Source organism: Bos grunniens, chromosome 27 (genome assembly GCF_055505025.1).
Source record: "Bos grunniens cultivar Pamir isolate PY7600 chromosome 27, Bosgru_T2T1.0, whole genome shotgun sequence".
Classification (NCBI taxonomy): Eukaryota; Metazoa; Chordata; class Mammalia; order Artiodactyla; family Bovidae; genus Bos; species Bos grunniens.
Window position 1 is genome coordinate 8495554 of NC_141191.1, and position 23445 is coordinate 8518998.

The following is a 23445-nucleotide window of genomic DNA, read 5'->3' on the forward strand; positions in this document are numbered from 1 at the left end:
GCTTAACTTTCTTCAGTCCAACTCTCACATCCATACTTGACCACTGGAAAAACCATAGCCTCGACTAGTCGGACTTTTGCTGGCAAAATAATATCTCTGCTTTTCAATATGCTATCTAGGTTGGTCCTAACTTTCCTTCCAAGGAGTAAGCGTCTTTTAATTTCATGGCTACAACCACCATCTTCAGTGATTTTGGAGCCCCCCCCCAAATAAATCTGACACTGTTTCTACTGTTTCCCCATCTATTTGCCATGAAGTGATAGGACCAGATGCCATGATCTTCGTTTTCTGAAAAGTTTTAAGCCAACTTTTTCATTCTTCTCTTTCACATTCATTAAAAGGCTCTTTAGTTCATCACTTTCTGCCATGAGGCTTGTGGCATCTGCATATCTGGGGTTATTAATATTTCTCCTGGCAATCTTGATTCCAGCTTGTTCTTTATCCAGCCCAGCGTTTCTCATGATGCACTCTGCATGTAAGTTAAATAAGCAGAGTGACAATATACAGCCTTGAGGTACTCCTTTTCCTATTTGAAACCAGTCTGTTGTTCCATCTCCAGTTCTAACTGTTGCTCCCTGATCTGCATATAGATTTCTTAGGAGGCAGGACAGGTGGCCTGGTATTCCCATCTCTTTAAGAATTTTCCAGAGTTTGTTGTGATCCACCCAGTCAAAGGCTTTGGCATAGTCCATAAAGCAAAAGTGGATGTTTTTCTGCAACCCTCTTGCTTTTATGGTGATCTAGTGGATGCTGGAAGTGTCCTCCCTACTGTGGGCTCTTGTTCTCGTATCTGTGTGTCGCCTCTGTCTCTGCTGTGTTTGTTGCTGTGCTGGTTTGTTCCTTCTGTGTTTGCTCTCACTCTTCTACCCAGGAGGGAAACCCTCTTGTCTTTGCTTTCAGCCTCTGACTTAATTCATCAGCATCATAGCACTAAGGTCTCTCCATGTTCTGGAGAATAATAACATCTCAACTGTTTTTCTGTGTGTGTGTGTGTTTTTTTTTTTTTTTTTTTTTCTCTCTGGCTGATTCGATTTCCATTGAATGTGCATACTATTGAAAGCCAAAAACATTATTTGTTCATCCTTAGTTGAAACATGTATTTCACATGAGCTAGGTACAAATGAGATGCTGAGGATGGAAGTTCCAGAAAACAGACCCTCAGCCGTGAATCATCTGAGCTAGTAGAGAGGAAGATAATTTGAAGTGAATTTGTACTTGAAAATTGCCTTCCCTGATGTCGAATGAGAGACTCCAGTTTTCAAAATTAATCGCATTTATTTTTGATTTTCAAATGCCTATTCCTCAATATTAAGTGTAGCTTCCCCCTAGCACAAATGTTTGTGTACATTTGGGGAGATCTTTTATCTTCTAGACTGTAATACATGTAACTCAAGTCTCTAAATTTAGTCTTCCGAGGATGCAAATCCAAATGCATGTTAGTCTGGGTCCTAATCTGTGTTTTGGAAATCAGGGGAGAATATAGAAATATCTGGGCAGTTCAGTTCAGTCTCTCAGTCATGTCTGAGTATTTGGGACCCCATGGACTGCAGCACACCAGGCTTCCCTGTCCATCTTCACCTCTGGGAGCTTACTCAAACTCATGTCCATCGAGTCAGTGATGCCATCCAACCATCTCATCCTCTGTCATCCCCTTCTTTTCCTGCCTTCCATCTTTCCCAGCATCAAGTCTTTTCCTATGAGTCAGTTCTTAACATCAGATAGCCAAAGTACGGGAGTTTCAGCTTCAGCATCAGTCCTTCCAGTGAATATTCAGGACTGATTTCCTTTAGGATGGACTGGTTGGATCTCCTGGCAGCCCAAGGGACTCTCTAGAGTCTTCTCCAACATCACAGTTCAAAAGCATCAATCCTTCAGCATTCGCTTTTGTTTACAGTCCAAATCTCACATCCATACAAGACTACTGGAAAAATCATAGCCTTGACTAGATGGACCTTTGTCAGCAAAGGAATGTCTCTGCTTTTTAATATGCTGTCTAGATGGGTCATAGCTTTTCTTCCAAGGAACCAGTGTCTTTTCATTTCATGGCTGCCGTCACCATCTGTAGTGATTTTGGAGCCCCCAAAAATAAAGTCTGTCACTGTTTCCCTATCTGTTTACCATGATCTTAGTTTTCTGAATGTTGAGTTTTAAGCCAACTTTTTCACTCTCTCCTTCCACTTTCATCAAGAGGCTCTTTAGTTCTTCTTTACTTTCTGTGAAGAGAAAGATCTGGTCAGGAGAAGTCAAATTGTCAGAAACCTGGTCCCGATGTCATGATCCCCATTTAAGGTCGATAGGGCAGGGATGTCTTTGTGTCTCTGCATCAGTATGACAGTTTTTCCTTTCTTTTCACAGAGGAGATCCAAAAATTAAGGTTGAGAAAAATCTCCAGTAGGTGTGGAAGATGGCTGGTCATTACGGATGGCTGAGAGCCTGCCGACTCTTTCAAGACCAGAAAGTGAGCAAGCAAAGCCCAGGACTGGGAGACAGATGGCTCCCCTACCACAGGAGAAAGACTCCATGGTGAGTGAAGGCTTGGGCCCGCAGGGAATCTGTGGGTGGCATGGACTGCAGAGACAGGGTTTAGACCTGGAATATTCTGGGTCCATAACTCACTAGCACATTTGCATCCAAAGATAGCTGCCTTGACCTCCATCCCCAGCAGATCTGGCCACTCAGAGCCTGGGAGGGACCATTGGGGCTCCTTGGGGTTATGTCTGCCCTGGCTTCATCCAGATCTTTCAATGGGGCTCTTACAGTTCACCTTAGACCAACAGCCAGCCCCTCCTCCTCTGATCCTCCTGACGAGGGCTTTGGGAACCACAAGATTGAAACTACCCTGGCACCTGAGGGACTGCGTCCTTTCTCCAGAACCAGAATGCAATGCTCTCCATCTGTCCTTGCATTCCCTTTGGCCTTGTGCCTGTGGCTTCTGATGACTCGCTGACTTGGTTCTCCTCCACCCACAGGTGAAGTGTAAGGACTGTGGAGCCTTTGGGCACACAGCAAGGAGCCTCAGGTGCCCCATGAAGCGCTGGCAAGGGGCGCTGGTCCCCCTGCCCTTGGGATCCAGATTCGGTAAGGAGAACCTGGCGTGGAAGCTGCAGGACCCACCAACCCCAGGGACCCCTAACACGGCTGAGAGAGAGGAGGAGGAAAGGCAGAGATGAGCGGCGGGGAGGTGGGACCCAAGGTCTGGGCTGCAATCTGGAGACTCTTCCTCTCCTTGTCGACACCATGCTGAGCCATCTCTAGAAAGGACAGGGGAACTAAGAAGACAGACAAGAGCCAGTGCTCAGGGACCACACTCAGGGGCTCACACTAGGCCCTGAAATCACAAAGGAGAGTGGGGAACACTCACAACTTTGCAGCTAACCAGCCCTGAAGCCCTTGAGGGGTCTCTGGAGTCGGGAAAGGACATGGGGGTTCTGCACAAAGGCAGAGGGGTTCAGGTCTGGTGTCACTCCCAAACTAGGAAAGGGACTGGGCCTCAGCACCGTTGGTCCCAACTGTGAGAAGGACACTGGGTTTCTGACAATTGACATGTTTGTATTGCAGGAAAGAGGAGCAGCAGAGGAAGCTCCTGCAGCGATTTCCCAGGAGGCCCTGCAGTTGGCAGCCACAGAGCTGGAATGAGGAGCCAGAGCCCGGCCTCTGCCTGAGGGTCAGTCTCTGCTGGGCCCACTCTTTAATCCGCTGGTCTCAGTCCTGTCTGTGGGAGGAAACAGTCATGTTCTTTCCTGACCAAAGTCATCATTTATTTTTCAGATGCCATTTTTCACGGTGCCTTTGATTTTGCATTCTTACTCACATGTCTGGCGAGAAGCTGGCAGGGACATGGGAGTGATTTTATCAGCAGCTTCTATAGTTGAATCCTTTAAATTAGACCAGGAATCTGTAAATTGTGATTCGTCCTCCAAAACTGGACATGAAAACTCATTTCACCATCAAGGCACCTGCAAATCACCAATCTGTGTACAGTCTCGAGAAGAAGGTCTACCAAAAGCTTGCTTCCCCTTACTTAACAAGAGACATTATTAGAACATTTCCATTTGCCATTATCAAGGTCACATGAGCACCCTGATGTTGAGGATCTTATCATATAAAATTAATGCCTGTGAGGTGTTTTACTGGATGGAGAGAAGATTCTCATACCTGGCCTCTCTATATGGTCTTCTCTTACAGCACCCAAACATGCCCATGCTTATTCACACATCCAAGAGGAAATCCTTCCAGGATCCAGATCACCCAAGAGGGTCACCCATGAGGAGAGATGATGTGAAATCCAGCCTCCCCGCATTGCCTCTCATCGGCAGGAATTTGGCCCCGGCCTCCAAGGGCCGCATCGAGGCTCCAGGCAAGAGATGTGCGCAGACCCCCAGCCTGACATGTGTGAACCCCCCAAAGAAACCCAAACTCAGCCCCGTCCAGACCCCCCAGCAGAGCACTCCGACAGCAGATCTGGGGGCCTTCCTGAATCTCCCTCCTCCACCCAGCACAGCTGGACGTGGATCGAGAGTGGCTGCCCGGGTATCCAGGGAGACACCTGTCCAGGGGCAGTGCTTTGACGTCCAGCCTCCAGCAGACAGATCTTCCTCCAGGAGCGTGGGTGCAGTCTCTGCAGCCCACCCCCCACCCATCATCCTCGTCCCAGCCCAGCCTCTCAGGATGCTCTTCCTGAGAGACAGCGAAGGCTGCTGGAGCTGCCGGTACACGGCGCCCCCACCTCTGCGGCCTGCAGAGCGGCCAGCCCCTCCTGTTCAGAGGCCGTCTGTCGACCAGGAGCCTGAGGGACACGCTGTCCCTGGGCCCTGGAGCATCCTCTACGATGACCTCCAGATGTCTTCTTCCTCCAAAGAGAGTGACTGGGACGAAGACACCAGTGGCAACTGAGACTCATCCTCCAGGGCCCGGTGCCCTGACGTGACTGTGACTCTGGCGGGTGGGCTGGATGTTAGAGGGAGCAGCTGTTCCCGGTGAAGCAGGACTCCCCACCCTGTTGGGCGAGACAGCAGTGGGACTGGACCACCCTGGGGACACACAGCTGCACACACTGCCCTGTCTCCTCATGGAATCCGAGTCTGTCCCATGGCACTCATCCATCCGAATGTCAAGCTGTCAACCTAAATCTATTATCAGTAATTGAGGCAAATTCTAGGAGTGACTTTAACCATTGTGTAGATAGGAAGTGATGGTAGTGTCTGTAGTTGATGATGGTAGTGTCTGTGTTGGATGGTAGTATCTGTATCTGAACATTTGGAACCTGCCTAAAGTGCCTGACTCTGCTCTGCAGAAGGTCAGCCATGCCCTGTCCTGAGAGATGTCTGGTGGACTCTGTGGAGTCTTGCACTATAAATCACAGTGGGGAAAATTCCCATGGCTGTGCTTATCAAATGTCATTAAATGTTACTACAAAGGTTTGTTTTAGAAAATTTATTTCTGAATTTTCAGAATAAAAAAGAAAAATTACACAGTCATCTCAAGAGATGTATAAAGATCATTTGGTCACATTCAACATCCTGGTCAGGCAGGCCCTGCACCCAGCCCCTGCAGGGCATTCCTTCTGCCGTAAATCAAATCAGCAATAGGTCAAGATCCATTTCATATGTATATATAATTACATACTGTTGAATGTAATATGCTAATAGTTTATTAAGATCTTTCGTATTTATGCTCATCAGGAAATTTTTGATTTTGTTATTATGTATCATTTGATTTTGTTATCTTGGAATGCTAAGCTAAATTGCTCAGTTATGTGTAACTCTTCTGGACCCCATGGACTGCAGTCTGCCAGGCTCCTCTGTACATGGGGATTCTTCAGGCAAGCATCCTAGAGTGGGTTGTCATACCCTCTTCCAGGGGATCTTCCCAACCCAGGGATTGAACCCAGGTCTCCTGCACTGCAGGCAAATTCTTTACAGACTGAGCCACTAGGGAAGCCCTATTATGTCATCCTTGTATGAAAAACTAGTTGGAATCAGTTGCCGCCTTGCTTTTGAATGATACTTTTGGTAGGATTGATATAGTGTCTCCCACAAATTTTATAAAGTTTACCAGTGAAAAAGTTTGAATTTTAATAACATTTTACCACAGAAAACATTTTGTGTGTGGTTTTTATCTCTAAGCCTTGACGATCATATTAATACTATTTTGACTCAAGATAGAACTTGTAATGGAGGGTGAAGAGGAAATTGGGAGGACTTTATGAAAAACACAGAATCAGGGCCTCCCAGATACCCAGGGCCACTTATGTACATTAACAATGCCCCCGTGTCAGTCCCCTGTTTGGAGAATGTGGTCAGCCTGTGGAGTGCCTACAGCCACAGGAAGCCCCAGAATCAGCTCAGCCCTCATCCTAAGGTGCCCTGTGCCAGCTCTTCCTCCAGAACCCTGGAAGTCCAGACAGCAGGCTTCTGAGTATCTCAGCAGGGGGCTACAGGCAAGTGTCAGGGACTGTTGCTCCTGGACCAAGAAGGGCCAGCAGAGGGCAGCACAAGTGGTTCAACAACTCCCTGACCAACCAGGCACTTATCTACCCTTGCTCAGGCTGAGGGTCACCACCCTCTTGTCTCAGTGCAGTGAGTGAAAGTTGCTCAGTTGTGTCCAACTCTTTGCAACCCCATGGACTGTATAGTCCGTGGAATTCTCCAGGCCAGAATATTGGAGTGGGAGGCCTTTCCCTTCTCCAGGGGATCATCCCAACCCAGGGATGGAACCCAGATCTCCCTCATTGCAGACAGATTCTTTAACTGCTGAGTCACAAGGGATGCACTGAGGCATGGATAATTTTTAAGTACTTATTTTTCCTGGGTATCTTTGGGTTGCAATAGTACATGTTTTATTTGTATAAAAATAGATTTCAACTCTGGCATGCCATAAAACTGACCACCACCAAGAACTGGGTTTTTCTTTTACTGTCCTGTGGGCCTCTTTTACTGCTACCCTCGGAAACCTGCTGTTCTGTTCTTCGAATGTGTGTTTATTCTTGTGCCATTTACTGTCTCTTAATCTTTTGTAGTTATTCCCTCTTTTTCTCTGTATTTAGTGTTCCATATATGAGTTAATTTATAAGGTATTTCTCTTTTCAGAAAGTGTCTTCAAGATATTGTTAGATCAAAGGTGATACTTAACCTTGATTGGATTAATACAACCTCGTCAAGGTCAGGTGATGTGGGAGCAGACTCAAAGGCAGCAGGAAAGGGAAATGACTCCTCTGACCCTCCTTAGCCACTTTCAAAGGTGCACAGAGTGTCCTTCACTGACATTCTGAGCCTTTACTGACAGGTAAGAGGTATGTGGCTGGGATTAAGGCTGATTTAAATTTGGTGGTGTGTGGCCATCAGAGCAATGGGACAGTAGACAAAAGAGGTACCGATGTGGTCTAGGTGATGGGGTATGGATACTTTAATGTTTACAGTTCATGATTTTTGTAGGGTGATTTTCATGAAGAGATGTCTAGTCTTTCCCATTCTGTTGTTTTCCTCTCTTTCTTTGCAATGATAGCTGAGGAAGGCTTTCTTATGTCTCCTTGCTATTCTCTGGAACTCTGCATTCAGATGCTTATATCTTTCCTTTTCTCCTTTGCTTTTGGCTTCTCTTCTTTTCACAGCTATTTGGAAGGCCTCCTCCGACAGCCATTTTTTTGCATTTCTTTCCCGTGGGGATGGTCTTGATCCCTGTCTCCTGTACAATGTCATGAACCTCCATCCATAGTTCCTCAGGCACTCTGCCTGTCAGATCTAGTCCCTTAAATCTATTTCTCCCTTCCACTGTATAATTGTAAGGAATTTGATTGAGGTCATACCTGAGTGGTCTAGTGGTTTTCCCCACTTTCTTCACTTTAAGTCTGAATTTGGCAAGAAGGAGTTCATGATCTGAGCCACAGTCAGCTCCCATTTTTGTTTTTGCTGACTGTAAAGAGTGTCTCCATCTTTGGCTGCAAAGAATAGAATCAGTCTTATTTTGGTGTTGACCATCTGGTGATGTCTATGTGTAGAGTCTTCTCTTGTGTTGTTGGAAGAGGGTGTCTGCTATGACCAGTGTGTTCTCTTGGCAAAACTCCATCAGCCTTTGCCCTGCTTCATTCCGTACACCAAGTCCAAATTTGCCTGTTACTTCAGGTGTTTGTTGACTTCCTACTTTTGGATTACAGTCCCCTATAATTAAAAGGACATGTTTTTTGGGTGTTAGTTCTAAGAGGTCTTGTAGGTCTTCATAGAACCATTCAACTTCAACTTCCTCAACCTTACTGGTTGGGGCATAGGCTTGGATTACCACGATATTGAATGGTTTGCCTTGGAACTGAACAGAGACCATGCTGTCGTTTTTGATATTGCATCCAAGTACTGCATTTCAGACTCTTTTGTTGACCATGGTGGTGACTCCATTTCTTCTAAGGGATTCCTGCCAACAGTAGTAGATATAATGGTCATCTGACTTAAATTCACCCATTCCAGTGCATTTTAGTTTGCTGATTCCTAGAATGTCAATGTTCACTCTTGCCATCTCCTATTGGACCACTTCCTATTTGCCTTGATTCATGGACCTGACATTCCAGGTTCCTATGCAATATTGCTCTTTACAGCATCGGAGCTTGCTTCTATCACTGGTAACATCTACAACTGGGTATTCTTTGCTTTGGCTCCATCCCTTCCCTCTTTCTGGAGTTATTTCTCCAAGGATCTCCAGGAGCATATTGGGCACCTACCAGCCTGGGGAGTTCCCCTTTCAGTATCCTATCATTTTGCCTTTTCACACTGTTCATGGGGTTCTCAAGTCAACAATACTGAAGTGGTTTGCCATTCCCTTCTCCAGTGGACCAAATTCTGTCAGACCTCTCCACCATGACCCTCACATCTTATGCAGCCCCACATGGCATGGCTTAGTTTCCTTGACTTAGACGAGGTGTGGTCTGTGTGATCAGATTGGCTAGTTTTCTGTGATTGTGGTTTCCATGTGTCTGCCTCTGATGCCCTTTTGCAACACCTACAGTCTTCCTTGGGTTTCTCTTACCTTGGACGTGGGGTATGTCTTCACAGCTGCTCCAGAAAGTGCAGCCACTGCTCCTTACCTTGGACGAGGGCTATCTCGTCATGGTTGCCCCTCCTGACTTTGAAGATGGAGTAGCTCCTCTCAGCCCTCCTGCACCCTCACATCTGCCACTCCTTGAATGTGGGGAAGCTCCTCTCAGCCACTGATGGTGTGATCACTCATGTAGAGTCAGACATCTTGGAATGTGAAGTCAAGTGGACCTTAGAAAGCATCACTACGAACAAAGGTAGTGAAGGTGATGGAATTCCAGTGGAGCTATTTCAAATCCTGAAAGATGATGCTGTGAAAGCGCTACACTCAATATGCCAGCACATTTGGAAAACTCAGCAGTGGCCACAGGACTGGAAAAGGTCAGTTTTCATTCCAATCCCAAAGAAAGTCAATGCCAAAGAATGCTTAAACTAATGCACAATTGCACTCATCTCACATGCTAGTAAAGTAATGCTCAAAATTCTCCAATCTAGGCTTCAGCAATACATGAACCAGTTGAACAACATGAATACAGTTGTTCAAGCTGGTTTTAGAAAAGGCAGAGGAACCTGAGACCAAATTGCCAACATCTGCTGAATCATAGCAAAAGCAAGAGAGTTCCAGAAAAACATCTATTTTGGCTTTATTGACTATGCCAAAGCCTTTGACTGTGTGGATCACAATAAACTGTGGAAAATCCTTCAAGAGATGGGAATACCAGACCACCTTACCTGCCTCCTGAGAAATTTGTATGCAGATCAGGAAGCAAAAGTTAGAACTGGACACGGAACAACAGACTGTTTCCAAATAGGAAAAGCAGTACATCAAGGCTGTATATTGTCACCCTGCTTATTTAACTTATATGCAGAGTGCATCACGAGAAATGCTGGGCTGGAAGAAGCACAAGCTGGAATCAAGATTGCCATGAGAAATATCAATAACCTCAGATATGCAGATGACACCATCCTTATGGCAGAAAGTGAAGAAGAACTAAAAACCCTCTTTATGAAAGTGAAAGAGGAGAGTGAAAAAGTTGGCTTAAACCTCAACATTCAGAAAATGAAGATCATGGCATCTGGTCCCATCACTTCATGGCAAATAGATGGGGAAATAGTGGAAACAGTGTCAGCCTTTATTTTTTTTTTTGGGGGGGGGGGCTTCCAAATCACTGTAGATGGTGACTGCAGCCATGAAATTAAAAGACACTTACTCCTTGGAAGAAAAGTTATGACCAACCTAGACTGCATATTGAAAAGCAGAGACACTACTTTGCCAACAAAGGTCCGTCTAGTCAAGGCTATGGTTTTTCCAGTGGTCATGTATGGACTGTGAAGAAAGCTGAGCACCAAAGAATTGATGATTTTGAACTGTGATGTTGAAGACTCTTGAGAGTCCCTTGGACTGCAAGGAGATCCAACCAGTACATTCTGAAGGAGATCAGCCCTGGGATTTCTTTGGAAAGAATGATGCTAAAGTTGAAACTCCAGTACTTTGGCCACCTCATGGGAAGAGTTTACTCCTTGGAAAAGACTCTAATTATGGGAGGCATTGAGGTCAGGAGGAGAAAGGGACGACAGAGGATGAGATGGCTGGATGGCATCACTGACTCAATGGACGTGAGTCTGAGTTAACTCCGGGAGTTGGTGATGGACAGGGAGGCCTGGCATGCTGTGATTTATGGGGCCGCAAAGAGTCGGACACAATTGAGCGACTGAAATGAACTGAACTGAACTGATAATGAGTGACGTTGAGCATCTTTTCATGTGTTTGTTAGCCATCTGTATGTCTTCTTTGGAGAAATGTCTATTTAGTTCTTTGGCCCATTTTTTTATTGGGTCATTCATTTTTCTGGAATTGAGCAACAGATTTGCTTGTATATTTTTGGTATTAGTTGTTTGTCAATTGCTTCATTTGCTATTATTTTCTTCCATTCTGAAGGCTGTCTTCAGATGAAGCAACTTGACCTTCCCTACTCTAGGCTCCAAAGTCATCCTCCATATCAACCGACCAGTTGCATCTGCCACCTGCCCGATCTTGTCTGGATAAGACACACAAGTAAGAGGAAGAGAAGGGACAGTAGCTTCATGATGGGACAGGAGTTTTCGGAATTCCAAGTAGAACCTGTGTCTGGTGGCACACCTGAATCAGGGCAGGCAATCTGGGAGAGAGTTTGAAAACTTCAGCTGGAAAGAAAGTGTTTGTATTCCTACCACAGATGTTCAGCTGGGCCTGGGCCTAATTTGAGGATGTTTCATCTATGGACACATGGTCCAAGTGTTTGCCTGTTGTAAAGGAAGAGGTTTGCAGGAAGTCAGGGTTACCACATTGATTCTCACTTCTGCTTATGGATCTGAGGTTTGGTGCATTTTTTGGAGAAAAATCATGAAACACTGAATTCTGTTATAAAATTATTCATTTCTTTTTTTCAACTTTATTTCATGTCTCTGCATCTGTCCCTTTCTCTTTTCAGAATAAACACCTTCAATCCATGGGTCGCTAAGAGCTGGACACAACTGATTGACTGAACAACAACAACCCAACACACATACACCTTTTACAATTGAAAAATGAGAAGGAATTTTGGAAATTAAAATGATCTTTTTTCACTCTCAACATTTTTTTTTTTTTTTTGCTACCATTTACAGAGAGAATTGATCCAACCTAAGCAAACTATTGCACAGACCACAAGCAGGTGAGGCTTAATGGGCTAGAGTATTTCTTAATACAGGTAATTAATGAATGTATTCTTGAGTGCAAAGCACCAAAGGATACCAGATAAGGGGCTTCGCAGGTGACCCTAGTGACAAAGAGCCCATCTGCCAATGCAGGAGATGCAGTTTTGATCCATGGGTTGGGAAGAACCCCTGGAGAAGGGAATGGCAACCCATTCTGGTATGCTTGCCTGGAGAATCCCATGGACATAGGAGCCTGGTGGGCAACAGTCCATGGGGTCACAAACAGTGGGCCACAACTGAGTTACTAAACAACTGGACCTGCTTGGTTAATGAATTCTGAGGGGAACTGACGTTTCCCTTCAGGGCTGGGGCCCTTAATTGCCAGCACGAGATTCCTGAGAGTGCTTTGCTCAACAGAGGACCAGCAGCACCCATGGTAGTGGCTGCTCTTCGGGGGTGGGGGGGTCTGATCAAAGGACCCGGTTCCTCCCGGGTTGGCGTCATTTAAGCAAGAATTAACTTTGACCCTTTGAAGATGCTAAGATCTGGAGGCACTGTCACCACAGCACAGCCTGGAGCATGCTGTCACCTGAGAAGGGCTGCAGGGAAAATACAGGACACCCAGTTTAGCTTGGATTGCAGGTTAGCAACACATAACCTTGTAGGATAGGTATGTCCTGAGTGATGCACAGATCACACTTGAGCTAAAGTATTTGTTGATTTTATGTAATTCAGTAGACACATTAGTTTTCTGGGATTTTTGAATATTTAATAAATCAAGGTCTTTGGAGTCAAACCCACTTGGGCTTGAGTTCAAGTGCTCCCTACATTCAATCTGCACTCCTTTGAACAAATTACTTCATTTCTTAATCCCATCTTGTAAAATGGCCTACCCCTATATATTGCTATGAGGGATATATTTGGGATAAGACATCAAGTTTCATTGTTTTAGTTAAGGAGGAAGTTCAGTTCAGTTCAGTTCAGGCACTCAATTGTGTCTGACTCTTTGTGGCCCCATGAATCATAGCAGGCCAGCCCTCCTTGTCCATCACCAACTCCCAGAGTTCACTCAAACTCATGTCCATCGAGTCAGTGATGCCATCCAGCCATCTCATCCTCTCTCGTCCCCTTCTCCTCCTGCCCCCAATCTGTCCAAGCTCAAGGTCTTTTCCTCTTTTTTTAAATTTTATTTTATTTTTTAACTTTACAATATTGTATTGGTTTTGCCATATATCAAAATGAATCTGCCACAGGTATATATGTGTTCACCATCCTGAACCCTCCTCCATCTTCCCTCCCCATATCATCCCTCAGGGTCGTCCCAGTGCACCAGCCCCAAACATCCAGTTTCATGCATCGAACCTGGACTGGTGACTCGTTTCATATATAATATTATACATGTTTCAATGCCATTCTCCTAAATCATCCCACCCTCTCCCACGAAGTCCAAAAGACTGATCTATACATCGGTGTCTCTTTTGCTGTCATGTACACAGGGTAATTGTTACCATCTTTCTAAATTCCATATATATGTGTTAGTATACTGTATTTATGTTTTTCCTTCTGGCTTACTTCACTCTGTATAACAGGCTCCAGTTTCATCCACCTCATTAGAACTGATTCAAATGTATTCTTTTTAATGGCTGAGTAATACTCCATTGTGTATATGTACCACAGCTTTCTTATCCATTCATCTGCTGATGGACATCTAGGTTGCTTCCGTGTACTGGCTATTATAAACAGTGCTGCGATGAACATTGGGGTACACGTGTCTCTTTCAATTCTGGTTTCCTCAGTGTGCATGCCCAGCAGTGGAATTGCTGGATCATAAGGCAGTTCTATTTCCAGTTTTTTAAGGAATCTCCACACTGTTCTCCATAGTGGCTGTACTAGTTTGCATTCCCACCAACAGTGTAAGAGGGTTCCATTTTCTCCACACCCTCTCCAGCATTTATTGCTTGCAGACTTTTGGATTGCAGCCATTGTGACTGGTGTGAAATGGTACCTCATAGTGGTTTTGATTTGCATTTCTCTGATAATGAGTGATGTTGAGCATGTTTTCATGTGTTTGTCAGCCTTCGGTATGTCTTCTTTGCAGAAATGTCTATTTAGTTCTTTGGCCTATTTTTTGATTGGGTCATTTATTTTTCTGGAGTTGAGCTGCAGGAGTTGCTTGTATATTTTTGAGATTAGTTGTTTGTCAGTTGCTCCATTTGCTATTATTTTCTCCCATTCTGAAGGCTGTCTTTTCACCTTGCTTATAGTTTCCTTTGTTGTGCAGAAGCTTTTAAGTTTAATTAGGTCCCATTTGTTTATTTTTGTTTTTATTTCCAATATTCTGGGAGGTGGATCATAGAGTATCCTGCTGTGATGTATGTCGGAGAGTGTTTTGCCTATGTTCTCCTCTAGGAGTTTTATAGTCTCTGGTCTTACATTTAGATCTTTAATCCATTTTGAGTTTATTTTTGTGTATGGTGTTAGAAACTGCTCTAGTTTCATTCTTTTACAAGTGGTTGACCAGTTTTCCCAGCACCACTTGTTAAAGAGATTGTCTTTAATCCATTGTATATTCTTGCCTCCTTCGTCAAAGATAAGGTGTCCATATGTGTGTGGATTTATCTCTGAGCTTTCTATTTTGTTCCATTGATCTATATTTCTGTGTTTGTGCCAGTACCATACTGTCTTGATGACTTTGGCTTTGTAGTAGAGCCTCAAGTCAGGCAGGTTGATTCCGCCAGTTCCATTCTTCTTTCTCAAGATTGCTTTGGCTATTCGAGGTTTTTTGTATTTCCATACAAATTGTGAAATTATTTGTTCTAGCTCTGTGAAGAATACCATTGGTAGCTTGATAGGGATTGCATTGAATCTATAGATTACTTTGGGTAGTATACTCATTTTCACTATATTCATTCTTCCAATCCATGTATATGGTATATTTCTCCATCTATTAGTGTCCTCTTTGATTTCTTTCACCAGTGTTTTATAGTTTTCTATATATAAGTCTTTAGTTTCTTTAGGTAGATATATTCCTAAGTATTTTATTCTTTTTGTTGCAATGGTGAATGGAATTGTTTCCTTAATTTCTCTTTCTGTTTTCTCATTATTAGTGTATAGGAATGCAAGGGATTTCTGTGTGTTGATTTTATATCCTGCAACTTTACTATATTCATTGATTAGTTCTAGTAATTTTCTGGTAGAGTCTTTAGGGTTTTCTATGTAGAGGATCATGTCATCTGCAAACAGTGAGAGTTTTACTTCTTCTTTTCCAATTTGGATTCCTTTTATTTCTTTTTCTGCTCTGATTGCTGTGGCCAAAACTTCCAAAACTATGTTGAATAGTAATGGTGAAAGTGGGCACCCTTGTCTTGTTCCTGACTTTAGAGGAAATGCTTTCAATTTTTCACCATTGAGGATAATGTTTGCTGTGTGTTTGTGATATATTGTTTTATTATATTGAGGTATGTTCCTTCTATTCCTGATTTCTGGAGAGTTTTTATTATAAATGGATGTTGAATTTTGTCAAAGGCTTTCTCTGCATCTATTGAGATAATCATATGGTTTTTGTTTTTCAATTTGTTAATGTGGTGTATTACATTGATTGATTTGCGGATATTGAAGAATCCTTGCATCCCTGGGATAAAGCCCACTTGGTCATGGTGTATGATCTTTTTAATGTGTTGTTGGATTCTGATTGCTAAAATTCTGTTAAGGATTTTTGCATCTATGTTCATCAGTGATATTGGCCTGTAGTTTTCTTTTTTTGTGGGATCTTTGTGAGGTTTTGGTATTAGGGTGATGGTAGCCTCATAGAATGAGTTTGGAAGTTTACCTTGCTCTGCAATTTTCTGGAAGAGTTTGAGTAGGATAGGTGTTAGCTCTTCTCTAAATTTTTGGTAGAATTTAGCTGTGAAGACGTCTGGACCTGTGCGGGGAGCCGGTGAGGCATTCCACTCATGACAAAGGTCATGAGGAAGGAGGCTCGGCACACGCAAAGGCAGGATCGAGCCTCAGGAGTCCCCCCGGATATTCTCGAGCATTTTCCCCCAAAAAAACCAGAGTCTGCCTACTTTATTGCTTTGTGCTCTCACCTCTGACTTTACTGGGGGCTGTCCCCTACCACCATCTCTCTCTCTCTGTCAAAGAGTTAACTTACAGCTCCAATTAATAAAGTTCCTGGGCAATTAGGAGTGTTTAAATCCAAACCCCTCAGATGGCTCTCTAACTCGCCTGACAAGTTTACCCGGACTCCTGCAGCTATGCATACGATTGTTTACAGTCTCCTAGCCTCCAGAGGCACGGGAAGCTTAAGATATTCAAATACCTTAGAGCCTCTCAGAGAGTTAAAAACTGTCAGAATAAACTAGTAAAGGATTTCATTGATGAGTCAATGCTTGTTGCCAAGTTTTCACATCCCCTGAATTGTATCCTTGAATATGTATTAATTAATAGTGGGTATGTAGAAAAAATAAGTAGTGGCCTTGGTGTTAGTAACTTTAGACCCTTAAGGTAATAAATTCTTTCTTTGTTGTAAACCCATTACACATCCGCCCTATAGGAATGCAATTTTATCTTTGGAAGATGCAGGCAGTCCAATCCTTTTTTACTAACAAAAACAAGCCATCACAAGGTGATCCCAATAACCAAGGCAGGAATGCATTTCCTAGAACTTGTTTTTCTTGTGGCCAGACGGGACACACTTTTCATGGGTGCCCTCAAAGACCACCCGGTTCTTATCTGCCTAATCCAGCCCAACCGGCTGTGGCTGCTCCGCAAAACCCTGCCCCACTGCCTATTAATCCTAGGTCTCTTTGCCCTCGCTGCCAGAGAGGATATCACTGGGCAAGGGACTGTAGGTCAAGATTTCATAGAAATGGAGCCTTTTTAGGCCCCGACCAGCAGTCGGGAAACGGGTTGAGGGGCCAGCCCCAGGCCCCGACAACGATTGGGGCAGCCTCACTGAACCCATTCATTCCCTTCGTCCCGTCGCAGAGCTCATCAGAGCAACCCCAGGCAGCGCAGGACTGGACCTCAGTTCCACCACCTCAACAATATTAACACCAGATAGCCCCACTATAAAAATCCCTACAGGAGTTAAAGGTCCATTACCGACAGGCCTGGTAGGAATTATACTAGGCAGAAGTTCCTTAGCTATACAAGGTCTTACAATTATTCCTGGAGTAATTGACTCAGATTATACAGGAGAAATTCAGATAATGATTTCACCCCCGACTAAAACTTTCCAAATACATCAGGGACAGAGAATAGCCCAACTTTTACTTTTGCCTTATCATAATGCAATTGGGCAAACAGCCACCCAAAATGAAAGACAGGACAAAGGATTTGGGTCTAGTGACATGGTTTTTTGGGTAACAGAAATTACTAAAAAGCGTCCTATGAAATCTATTCTTGTCAGTGGCAAGTCTATTGAAGGGCTATTAGACACAGGAGCAGATGTTTCCTGTATTTCTGGGAAAAACTGGCCCAATTCCTGGCCCACACATACTACTGCAAATAACTTAGTGGGCATCGGGAGAGCTCCTACAGTAGCTCAAAGTGCAAAAATTTTAGACTGGCAATTTGAGGATACCCGTGGAACATTCCAACCGTATATGATTCCTTCGCTGCCCTTCTCGTTGTGGGGGAGAGATGTGCTGTCTCAAATGGGCATGTTACTTTTTAGCCCTGATGATAAAGTAACTTTGCAAATGCTACAAATGGGCTATGATCCTTCAAAAGGGTTAGGTAAACAGCAGACAGGAATAACTGAGCCAATTTGCCCTGCTCCTCTAAAGTTCCGTGCTGGATTGGGGTATCCAAATTTTTGATGGAGGCCATTGTTTTTGCTGCCGACCCCATTACGTGGAAATCTCAGGACCCTGTGTGGGTAGAACAATGGCCTCTGACTAAAGAAAAACTACTGGCAGCCAAAGCTGCCAAAATTAATTTCTGAACAACTAGCACTGGGACATATTGAGCCCTCCAATAGCCCCTGGAATACTCCTATTTTTGTTATTAAGAAAAAATCTGGCAAGTGGTGACTTTTACAAGATTTAAGAGCTATTAATGCCACTATGGAAGATATGGGAGCCTTACAACCTGGGCTTCCTTCCCCAGTAGCCATCCCAGAAGGATATAATATTATCGTAATTGATTTACAAGACTGTTTTTTCACTATCCCCTTAAATGCTGAGGATAAAAAGCGATTTGCCTTTAGTTTACCAGCAGAAAATTTTAAACAGCCTTATTTAAGGTTTCAATGGAAAGTGTTGCCCCAGGGAATGAAAAATAGCCCTACTTTATGTCAGAAATTTGTTAATGCAGCTATAGAAGATATTAGGGCTAAATATGAACAACTGTATATGATTCACTATATGGATGATATTTTAATAGCTCACCCTGATAGAGCTCATTTACAAACTGTTCTCCAGGATTTGACTCAGGCTTTAACCGACAGAGGCTTAAAAATTGCCCCAGAGAAAATTCAAGTCAATCCGCCCATAACTTACTTAGGACGGGTTATCAATTCAGAAACTGACTCATGCCCCATTAAAATTGAGAAAAGATCACCTTGTTACTTTAAATGATTATCAAAAACTTTTAGGCAACATTAATTGGATCAGGCTTTATTTAAAATTAACTACTGCTGAATTAAAACCTCTTTTTAACATTTTACGTGGGGATCCGGATCCAACTTCTAAGAGACAATTAACTGCTGAGGCTCAGGAGGCCTTAGAAAAAGTGGAAGCAGCTTTATCTGATAGCTATGTTAAAAGAGTTAATTTACAAACAAATTGGCAATTCCTCTGCCTAGCTACTCCAACAGCACCTACGGGAGTTTTATGGCAAAATGGCCCTCTAGAATGGGTCCATCTCCCCGCCCAGGCTAAAAAAGTAGTGGCCTCTTATCCAGGACTGATAGCTACACTGATATTGAAAGGGAGAAAACGTAGTATTGAATTGTTTGGTAAAGAACCAGCAGAAATTGTAATTCCATATAATAAAGAACAACTTGATGCTCTTCTAATGTTTGATGAGGATTGGCAGATTGCTATCGGAAATTATTTTGGCCAAATTCTGCATCATCTACCTTCACATGTTTTACTAAATTTTATGTCTAAACACCCGGTTATTTTCCCTGTTAGGTGTAAATACTCTCCCATCTCAGATGCTCAAATGGTTTTTACTGACGGGTCAGCTAACGGCAGAGCTTCTATAGTTACAAAAGATCAGCGTAAAGTTTTACATACGCAGGAGACTTCGGCCCAGAGAGCTGAACTCACAGCTGTTATAGAGGCCTTTGTTATGTTTGCAGAGGAGGAATTTAACCTTTACTCTGATTCTCAGTATGTGGTCAGGCTGTTTCCACACATTGAGACTGCGATCCTGCCTGAGAACAAAACTGCAATATTTCACTTGTTAACTAAACTGCAGCAGCAAATTTGGAAACGAAGCCGAGCATATTTTATTGGCCACATTCGGGCTCATTCTGGATTGCCTGGACCTTTAAATGCCTTAAATGACCTTGCAGATTCACTAACTAAGGTCACAGTGGCTTCTGCTTTTGAAGAAGCCCGAGCTTCTCATTCACTCACATCAAAATGCTACTGCGTTAAGATATCAATTTCAGATTCCTCGAGACTCTGCTCGGGAGATTGTTCGTTCCTGTTCTCATTGTCCCACTACTATAAATAGTTTACCTATGGGAGTTAACCCTCGCGGTCTTAAACCTAATGCACTCTGGCAGATGGATGTAACTCACATCTCTTCATTTGCAAAATTGTCTTTTGTTCATGTAACAGTAGACACCTTTTCTCATGTTATTGTTGCAACTGCTCGCACAGGGGAAGCAGTTAAAGACGTAATACAACATCTCTTTACTTGTTTCTCATATATGGGTCTGCCAAAAGCCTTGAAAACTGATAATGCTCCTGCTTACACATCTAAGTCTTTTCAGGAATTTTGTCTAAAGTTTCAAATTAAACATAATACAGGCATCCCTTATAATCCACAAGGACAAGCCATTGTGGAAAGAGCACATCAAACGTTAAAAACCCAAATTCAAAAACTAAAAGAAGGGGAGTTTAAATATAGTTCTCCCCATCACCTCTTGCAACGTGCTCTTTTTGTAATAAATATTTTAAATACTGATTCAGCTGGAATGACTGCAATGCTTCGCCATTGGTGCCCGGAGCAATTGAATGCAAAACCATTAGTTAAATGGAAGGACCTCCTTTCCGGACAGTGGAAAGGTCCTGACCCATTGTTAACCAGCGGTCGAGGATATGCTTGTATTTTTCCACAGGACGCAGATTCTCCAATTTGGGTTCCGGATAGATTGATTCGCCATGTCTCAGCCTCTCGGATACCGGGTTCCACGGCCGCCGCGACCCCGAAAGAGAAAAGGGCCTCCTCTGCCTTCGCTTCCCCCGCCAGCACGGGAAACACCACTGACATCGGAGCAACTGACATCAGGGATCCCGGATGAGCAGGGGACGGATCCGCCCACCAAACAGATGTCTCAACTTCACATACAGGATATCGCTCCCCCCGATCCTTTGCCTCACAAAAGGAGGTCAGGCCGCCTGACTCAGGCGACCCGGAATGCCTCCATACCTACTTGGGGACAAATAAAAACACTCTGCCATCAGGCACGGGGAATAACCTCTTTGCAGGGCTCTCCAACCTCCCCTGAGAAGATGTTTATTGCTATGCTTGCCTTATTATCATGCCAGGTAAGCGCCTCCTCCCCCACTCCTGAAAAGTATTGGGCTTACTTCCCAGACCCTCCAACCTTTCAAGTAGTTACCTGGAACAGTGACCCCCTACGGGTCCACACAAACCAGCCTCAGTTACTGGGAGGGTCATATACTTCCTATACCACAGACGAATATCCTATTAATTTCAATTTTACCTTCAGGGGATTAGCAGACGACCTTCCTGTTTGTTTCAACTTCCCCAGTGATATAGAAAGCTTTATTATTCCCCCTAAAGAAGGATGTGTCGGAGCCTCTAAAAAGGCAGTTCTGACTCATTCTCCAGCCTCAGATATTGAACATAGAGGGCGTCTAGCGCTTTGGATTTTACAGGCTCGTATGCCCGGGGCCCTTGATCCCCACGAATTTATAATCCATAGACCCCCTCCTGGATATCCAAGTTGTTATAATACCGAGCCTTCAGATGCCATATGGAACACTATAGATGATCGTACAGGGTATCCGATTTGGAAATCTTGTACTTATCGTTTAAGAGCTGATTACAGAATACCGGGAGGAGGAAATTACATGATTCAAGATTGCAGTAACTCAGACCTAGATAAGAGCCCATTGCCCCTTGATGACTTTCCCAGCAGATTTTATAATTGGAAGAAAGATTTGGTTTCTTGGCCTTTAAGCATTACTAGATGGCATAATAATCGATTTGTTTCGCCTATATTGTCTTATACAACTAAGAACAGAACCTCTTGGCAGCCAGAAATTTGGAGGGCCCTTGCTGCCACTGCTCCCATTTCCTTATTCCGTCCAAATAGCAATTCTACTTATTCTGTTTTAGCTTGTGTACCCTCGCCTTATGTTTTTCTCTTTACTAATGACTCCAAAAGATTAAATGTACACATGAATTATTCAGGTGGACCTAATATCGTAACTTGTGAACAATGTATGCTTTCATCTTGTTTGACCCCCCAATATAATGTTTGTTCTTTTGTTGTGTTGAAACGCCCACCCTATCTCATGATACCTGTGTCTGTGCATTCTTATTGGTATGATAATTACGGTTTGGCTGTATTACAACAACTGCAGGATTTAATGCGAACACGACGGTTTGTGGGCTTACTTATCTTGGGAATAGCAGCTTTGATAAGTGCAATTACTTCTGTTACTGTGGCAGCAATATCATTGACTCAACAAGTACATACTGCTCAATATGTTGATTCTATATCCAAAAATGTTTCTTTAGCATTGGCAACACAGGAAGCTATAGACAGAAAATTAGAAATGAGGGTAGATGCCCTAGAGGAAGCAGTAATACATATTGGGACTGAATTGCAGGCTTTAAAGGTGAAAATGGCATTGTCCTGTCATGCTGACTACCGGTGGATATGTGTAACACCCCTGAAAGTAAATGAGACAGATTTTGAATGGGAAAAGATTAAAAACCATATTTCAGGTATTTGGAACAGCTCTGACATTAGCTTAGACTTAGGGAAACTTCACAATCAAATAGCAACCCTGGAACACTCCCAATTAGATTTTACTGCCGCTGGAACAGCAAATGATTTCTTCCATACTTTCTCTAACTACATTTCAGGAAAAAATGTTCTGTCTACCTTCCTTGGCTATGCTACGTTGGCTGTTTTAATTTTACTTCTAATAATTGTTCTTCCTTGTATTGTCAGGATTCTTCGGCAGAGCATTCAGAGGCTCGCGACTGAGCTACATCTGGCTGTTTTAAGAAATAAAAAAGGGGGAGATGCGGGGAGCCGGTGAGGCATTCCACTCATGACAAAGGTCATGAGGAAGGAGGCTCGGCACACGCAAAGGCGGCCTCAGGAGTCCCCCCGGATATTCTCGAGCATTTTCCCCCAAAAAAACCAGAGTCTGCCTACTTTATTGCTTTGTGCTCTCACCTCTGACTTTACTGGGGGCTGTCCCCTACCACCATCTCTCTCTCTCTGTCAAAGAGTTAACTTACAGCTCCAATTAATAAAGTTCCTGGGCAATTAGGAGTGTTTAAATCCAAACCCCTCAGATGGCTCTCTAACTCGCCTGACAAGTTTACCCGGACTCCTGCAGCTATGCATACGATTGTTTACAGTCTCCTAGCCTCCAGAGGCACGGGAAGCTTAAGATATTCAAATACCTTAGAGCCTCTCAGAGAGTTAAAAACTGTCAGAATAAACTAGTAAAGGATTTCATTGATGAGTCAATGCTTGTTGCCAAGTTTTCACATCCCCTGAATTGTATCCTTGAATATGTATTAATTAATAGTGGGTATGTAGAAAAAATAAGTAGTGGCCTTGGTGTTAGTAACTTTAGACCCTTAAGGTAATAAATTCTTTCTTTGTTGTAAACCCATTACACATCCGCCCTATAGGAATGCAATTTTATCTTTGGAAGATGGTGCCAAACCTTGAAATAATTACTCTTAGAGAAAGTAAGTCTTTGTTGATAAGTCCTTGTCAAGAGTTATAAAATGTTAGTAGGCCTTCTGGCCAGAAGATGATGTAAATCACCTAAACCATTTGTATACGATACATTTGCAGGAAAGAAACCTTGGTTTTTGATAAGAACCAAAGACTGCTGACTTTGCATCCCCTATTATCCTCTATGTGTAACTTAGGGTATAAAAGCCCCTATTAAAAATAAAGCTACGGGCCTTGTTCACCAGCGCTTGGTCTCCCCATGTCATTCTTCCCTTTAACTTCCAGCTGAGTCTCCATCTGGAGCGCGGAACCCACCACGCTTACTAATTATGCCTGGGCTTCTAAGACCCACTCGAGAAGGTGTCTAGGGTGAGACACCTTCCGCTATTCGAGAGGGCGCCTGCGGCCTACGTAAGTGGTGCAAACTTCTTGTCTTGAAGTTTTATTGGTCTCCCGCGTAAACCAAGCTACTCAGCTTCTTTTCTCCACTGAATTTTCCTACTGAGCTATCCTCATTCTATTGTTCTCTATATCTCTAATTAGCATATAAATAGTCGCCTAGGCCGTCTCTCCTTCGAATACCCTGGATCAGCCGGGGCTGGTCCCCGG

At 43.6% G+C, this 23445-nt stretch overlaps 1 long non-coding RNA gene and 1 pseudogene across 2 annotated transcripts in view; both read left to right on the top strand.

Moving 5' to 3' along the window:
* Positions 1 to 5477, top strand: part of LOC147343488 (protein FAM90A5-like) — a 48854-nt pseudogene extending 43377 nt beyond the window's left edge. The window contains exons 2-5 of the transcript XR_015156032.1: positions 2356 to 2523; positions 2970 to 3181; positions 3559 to 3664; positions 4186 to 5477. The product of XR_015156032.1 is annotated as a protein FAM90A5-like (transcript). The remainder of the gene's footprint in view (positions 1 to 2355; positions 2524 to 2969; positions 3182 to 3558; positions 3665 to 4185) is intronic.
* Positions 5478 to 18891: 13414 nt separating this feature from the next.
* On the top strand, positions 18892 to 23082 carry LOC147343491 (uncharacterized). The gene is made up of 2 exons (XR_015156033.1): positions 18892 to 20428; positions 22090 to 23082. It is a non-coding gene; the product is annotated as an uncharacterized LOC147343491 (long non-coding RNA).
* The last annotated feature ends 363 nt before the right edge of the window (positions 23083 to 23445 follow it).